Source organism: Arachis ipaensis, chromosome B2 (assembly GCF_059453495.1).
Source record: "Arachis ipaensis isolate K30076 ecotype BB chromosome B2, ASM5945349v1, whole genome shotgun sequence".
In the NCBI taxonomy this organism is placed as follows: Eukaryota; Viridiplantae; Streptophyta; class Magnoliopsida; order Fabales; family Fabaceae; genus Arachis; species Arachis ipaensis.
In genome coordinates, this window is record NC_142437.1 from 40,291,563 (window position 1) to 40,298,162 (window position 6,600).

At 38.8% G+C, this 6,600-nt stretch overlaps 1 non-coding gene across 1 annotated transcript; it reads right to left on the reverse strand.

The window, feature by feature from the left end:
• Positions 1-4,153: 4,153 nt before the first annotated feature.
• Positions 4,154-4,261, reverse strand: LOC148573698 (small nucleolar RNA R71). Its single transcript, XR_015905547.1, has one exon. It is a non-coding gene; the product is annotated as a small nucleolar RNA R71 (small nucleolar RNA).
• Positions 4,262-6,600: the final 2,339 nt, after the last annotated feature.

The following is a 6,600-nucleotide window of genomic DNA, read 5'->3' on the forward strand; positions in this document are numbered from 1 at the left end:
GTCTCCCGGCCAGTACATTTTTCCTGGCGGGGTTCCTTTTTCTCAGCCAGTACATTTTCTATGGTGGAGTTCTATTACCCAGCCAATACATTTATTTGATTGGGACCATGATGCGTGAGCATCTTTCCTATCTTTTCCTAGTGAATTTGCATCTAAATTGTTGAGTTTAATCAAGAATTAATTATATTTTAGCCACTACGGATGCTACTTTGAGTCTTGTTGATGAGCGGATAATTTATACACTTTTTGGCATTGTTTTTAGTATGTTTTTAGTATATTTTAGTTAGTTTTTATTATGTTTTTATTAGCTTTTAAATAAAAATTACTCTTCTGGACTTTACTATGAGTTTGTGTGTTTTTTTGTGATTTCAGGTATTTTCTGGCTGAAATTGAGGGACCTAAGCAAAAATCTGATTCAGAGGCTGAAAAAGGACTGCAGATGCTGTTGGATTCTGACCTCCCTGCACTCGAAGTGGATTTTCTGGAGCTACAGAAGCCCAATTTGCGCGCTCTCAATTGCGTTGGAAATTAGACATCCTGGGCTTTCCAGAAATATATAATAGTTCATACTTTGCCCGAGATTTGATGGCCCAAACAGGCGTTCCAAGTCAGCTCAAGAATTTTGGCGTCAAAACGCCAGAACTGGCACAAAAGCTGGCGTTTAACTCCAAGAAAAGTCTCTACATGTGATAGCTTCAATGCTCAGCCCAAGCACACACCAAGTGGACCCAGAAGAAGATTTCTGCATTAATTACCTATTTCTGTAAACCCTAGGCTACTAGTTTTCTATAAATAGGACCTTTTGCTATTGTATTTTCATCTTGGTTCTTTTGGTTCCCTCTCTGAGGCCGAAGCCAATGACCACCATTATCACTTTTGTATTTTCAACGGTGGAGTTTCTACACACCATAGATTAAGGTGTGGAGGTCTGCTGTTCTTCATGAATTAATGCAAAGTACTACTGTTTTTCTATTCAATTCACGCCTACTTCTTCTCTAAGATATTCGTTCGTTCTTCAACTTGATGAATGTGATGATGCGTGACACTTATCATCATTCTCACCTATGAACATGTGCCTGACAACCACCTCTGTTCTACTAGCAATGGCTTGAATGCGTATCTCTTGGGTTTCTAATCTAAGATTGGAACCTTCGTGGTATAGGCTAGAATTATTGGCGGCCATTCCTGAGATCCGGAACGTCTAAACCTTGTCTATGGTATTCTGAGTAGGATCTGGGAAGGGATGACTGTGACGAGCTTCAAACTCGCGATTGTTGGGCGTGTGACAGACGCAAAAGGATCAATGGATCCTATTCCAACATGATCGAGAATCGACAGATGATTAGCCGTACGGTGACAGCGCATTTGGAACATTTTCACTGAGAGGACGGGAAGTAGCCATTGACAACGGTGATGCCCAACATAAAGCTTGTCATGGAAAGGAGTATGAATGATTGGATGAAGGCAATAGGAAAGCAGAAGTTTAGGGGGAACAAAGCATCTTCATACGCTTATCTGAAATTCTCACCAATGAATTACATAAGTATCTCTATCTTTATTTTATGTTTTATTTATCTTTTAATTATCAATCCTCCATAACCATTTGAATCCGCCTGACTGAGATTTATAAGATGACCATAGCTTCCTTCAAGCCGACAGTCTCCGTGGGATCGACCCTTACTCACGTCAGGTATTACTTGGACGACCCAGTGCATTTGCTGGTTAGTTGTGCGGAATTGTGACAAAGTGTGATTCACGTTTGAGAGCTCCAAGTCTTTTCACGTTTGAGAGCTCCAAGTCTTTGGTGCCATTGTTGATGATCACAATTTCGTGCACCAAGTTTTTGGCGCCGTTGCCGGGGATTGTTTGAGTTTGGACAACTGACGGTTCATCTTGTTGCTTAGATTAGGTAATTTTATTTTTTTTATTTTTCGAAAAAAAAAATTTCAAAAAAAATGTTTTCTATTTTGTTCTTCAGAGTTTTTTAGAATGAATTCTAGAGTTTCACGATGATTTGTTGAAATCTGGCTGACTGTGAAGCCATGTCTAATCTTTTGGACCGATGTTTCAACTTATCATCACAAGAGCTTGTTGATTTCTATCAATTTTACTATTGTTAGCAATTATCTGCTAAAGCTTGGCTAGCCATTGGCCATGTCTAGTATTTTGGACCGGAGCTTTCATTGAAAGCTTGGCTGGCTAGTAAGCCATGTCTAATTCCTGAACCGGAGTCTTAGACTAACATTGCAATGATTCCTGAAATTCTTATTAAAAATTTTGAATCCCTTTATTTTCTTTTCCACTCAATTTTCGAAAAACCACAAAAAAAATTTATAAAATCATAAAAATAAAAAATATTTTATGTTTCTTGTTTGAGTCTAGTGTCAATTTTTAAGTTTGGTGTCAATTGCATGACTTTCTTCTTCTTGCATTTTTCGAATATATGCATATTGTTCTTCATTGATCTTCAAGTTGTTTTTGATGATTTCATTGCTCTGATATTTAAATTCTCTTATTTTGTGTGTTTTGTTTTTTTTCATATGCATTCTCAATTTGTTAGTATCTCTTATATGAAAATTTTTAAGTTTGGTGTCCTGCATGCATTGTTTGTTTGATTTGAGTTTCCTAAGATTAGTTGTATTTTGATTGTTTCTCATCATTGAAAAATTCAAAAAAATTTTAAAAACTGTCTTTCCAAGTCAATAATACAGAGAATTGAAGATTCAGAACATTCAGCAGAGGAATCAAACAAAAAAAGCTGGGCGTTCAAAACGCCCAGTGAAGAAGGAAAACTGGCGTTTAAACGCCAGCCAGGGTACCTGGCTGGGCGTTTAACGCCCAAAAAGGTAGGATTTTGGGTGTTAAACGCCAGAATGGATGCCATTCTGGGCGTTTAACGCCAGAAGGACACTAGAGGGAAGATTTTGTTTTTAATTCAAATCTTTTTCAAATTTTCATAATTTTTCAAAATCAAATCTTTTTCAAATCATATCTTTTCAATCATATCTCTTCAAAATCAATTTCTTTCTAATTTTTTTATTATTCTCGAAAATCCTTGCTACTATTAATGATTTACTTCAAAATTTTCAAGTTGTTACTTGCCTATTAAGAAAGGATCAAATTTTAAATTCTAGAATCATATCTTCTAATTTCTTGTTAGTCAAGTAATCAACTTTAATTTTAAAAACTTTCTTTTTTTTAAATTGAATTTCAATCATATCTTCTTAATCATATCTTTTCAATCACATCTTTTTTCAAAATTAACTCTCAATCATATCTTTTTTATTTCTAATTTCAAAATCTTTTTCAAAAATCACTTAATTTCTTTCCCAATCTTAATTTTCGAAAATCTCAATCAAATTTTCAAATTTCTTTTTATTATTTCAAGATCTTTTTAATTTATTTTCGAAAATTCTTCCCCTCTTATCACATCCTTCTATTTAAGGGACTAACACTCCTCCTCAAGGTGCAATTCGAACTCTATCCCTCTTGATGAGTTTGAATTCTCTTCTATCTACCTCTTCCTTCTATTCTTCTTTTCCTCTGACACCTCAAGGAATCTCTATACTGTGACATAGAGGATTCCCTACTTTCTTGTTCTCTTCTCTGTCATATGAGCAGAAGCAAAGATAAAGGCATACTTGTTTAAACTGATCCTGAACCTGAAAGGACCTTGAAGAGAAAGCTAAGAGAAGCTAAAGCACAACTCTCTCTAGAGGGCCTAACAGAGCTCTTCAAGGAGGAAGAAGCCATGGTAGCCGAAAACAACAATGCCAATAATGCAAGAAAGGTGCTGGGTGACTTTACTGCACCTACTCCCGACTTCTATGGGAGAAGCATCTCAATCCTTGCCATTGGAGCAAACAATTTTGAGCTTAAGCCTCAATTAGTTTCTCTAATGCAACAAAATTGCAAGTTTCATGGACTTCCATTGGAAGATTCTCATTAGTTCTTAGCTGAATTCTTGCAAATCTGTGACACTGTCAAGACCAATGGGGTTGACCCTGAAATCTATAGACTTATGCTCTTCCCTTTTGCTGTAAGAGACAGAGCTAGGACATGGTTGGACTCACAACCTAAAGAAAGCCTAAACTCTTGGGAAAAGCTAGTCAATGCCTTCTTGGCAAAGTTCTTTCCACCTCAAAAATTGAGTAAGCTTAGAGTGGAAGTCCAAACCTTCAGACAGAAGGAAGGTGAATCCCTCTATGAAGCTTGGGAAAGATACAAGCATTTAATTAGAAGGTGCCCTTCTGACATGCTTTCAGAATGGAGCATCATAGGTATCTTCTATGATGGTTTGTCTGAACTATCCAAGATGTCATTGGACAGCTCTGCTGGAGGATCTCTTCATCTGAAGAAGATGCCTGCAGAAGCTCAGGAACTCATTGAAATGGTTGCAAATAACCAATTCATGTACACTTCTGAAAGGAATCCTGTGAATAATGGGACAACTCAGAAGAAAGAAGTTCTTGAGATTGATACTCTGAATGCCATATTGGCTCAGAATAAAATATTGACCCAACAAGTCAATATGATTTCTCAGAGTCTGTCTGGAATGCAAGTAGAAACAGGCAGTACTAAGGAAGCTTCCTCTGAAGAAGAAGCTTATGATCCTGAGAACCCAGCAATGGAAGAGGTGAATTACATGGGAGAACCCTATGGAAACACCTATAATCCTTCATCGAGAAATCATTCGAATCTCTCATGGAAGGATCAACAGAGACCTCAATAAGGTTTCAACAACAATAATGGTGGAAGAAACAGGTTTAGCAATAGCAAGCCTTTTCCATCATCTTCTCAGCAACAGACAGAGAATTCTAAGCAGAGCCACTCTGACTTAGCAACCATTGTCTCTGATCTAATCAAAACCACTCAAAGTTTCATGACTGAAACAAGGTCCTCCATTAGAAATTTAGAGGCACAAGTGGGTCAGCTGAGTAAGAAAATTACTGAACTCCCTCCTAGTACTCTCCCAAGCAATACAGAAGAGAATCCAAAAAGAGAGTGCAAGGCCATAAACACGTCTCACATGGCCGAACCTGGAGAGGAGGAAGAGGCAGTGATTTCCACTAAAGAAGACCTCAATGGACGTCCACTGACCTCCAAGGAGTTCCCTAATGAGGAACCATGGGAATCTGAGGCTCACACTGAGACCATAGAGATTCCATTGAATTTACTTCTGCCATTCATGAGCTCTGATGAGTATTCTTCCTCTGAAAAGGATGAAGATGTTACCGAAGAGCAAGTTGCTAAGTACCTTGGAGCAATCATGAAACTAAATGCCAAGTTGTTTGGTAATGAGACTTGGGAGGATGAACCTCCATTGCTCATCAAAGAACTGGATGACTTGACTAGGCAGAAATTACCTCTTAAGAGACAAGACCCAGGAAAATTCTAAATCCCTTGTACCATAGGCACCATGACCTTTGAGAAGGCTCTGTGTGACCTGGGGTCAAGTATAAACCTTATGCCTCTCTCTGTAATGGAGAAGCTAGGGATCATTGAGGTACAAGCTGCTAGAATCTCACTAGAGATGGCAGATAATTCAAAGAAATAGGCTTATGGACTTGTAGAGGATGTCTTGGTAAAGGTTGAAGGCCACTACATCCCTACTGACTTCATAATCCTAGAGATTGGGAAGTGCATGGATGAATCCATCATCCTTGGCAGACCCTTCCTAGCCACAGCAAAAGTTGTGATTGATGTTGACAGAAGAGAATTGATCATTCAAGTGAATGAAAACTCCCTTGTGTTTAAAGCTCAAGGATATCCCTCTGTAACCATGGAGAGGAAGCATGAAGAGCTTCTCTCAATACAGAGTCAAACAGAGCCCCCACAGTCAAACTCTAAGTTTGGTGTTGGGAGGCCACAACCAAACCTTAAGTTTGGTGTTGAACCCCCACATTCAAACTCTAAGTTTAGTGTTGGGAGGTTCCAACATTGCTCTGAACATCTGTAAGGCTCCATGAGAGCCCACTGTCAAGCTATTGACATTAAAGAAGCACTTGATGGGAGGCAACCCAATCTTTAATTATCTATGTTAAATTTCTATTTTCTTTTGTTATTTTATGTTTTCTGTAGGTTGATGATCATGTGAAATCACAAAAACAATTGAAAAAGCAAAAACATAATTAAAAACAGAACACCCTGGAGGAGAAACTTACTGGCATTTAAACGCCAGTAAGGGTAGCAGAATGGGCGTTAAACGCCCAATCTGGCACCATTCTGGGCGTTTAACGCCAGAAATGGGCACCAGACTGGCGTTTAACACCAGGAATGGGCAAGAAGCTGGCGTTAAACGCCAGAAATGGGCAGCAGCCTGGTGTTTAACGCCAGAATTGGCAGAAAGGGGCATTTTTGCACGCCACTTGGTGTAGGGATGAGATATCCTTGACACCTCAGGATCTGTGGACCCCACAGGATCCCCACCTACCCCACCTCTCTCTCTCTTCTTCACCCATTCACCAATCACCTCAATACCTCTTCCCCAAAAACCCCTCACCTATCAAATCCCACCATTCTCTTCACCACTCACATCCATCCATCATAAAACTCCACCTACCTCACCATTCAAATTCAAACCACTTTCCCACCCAAACC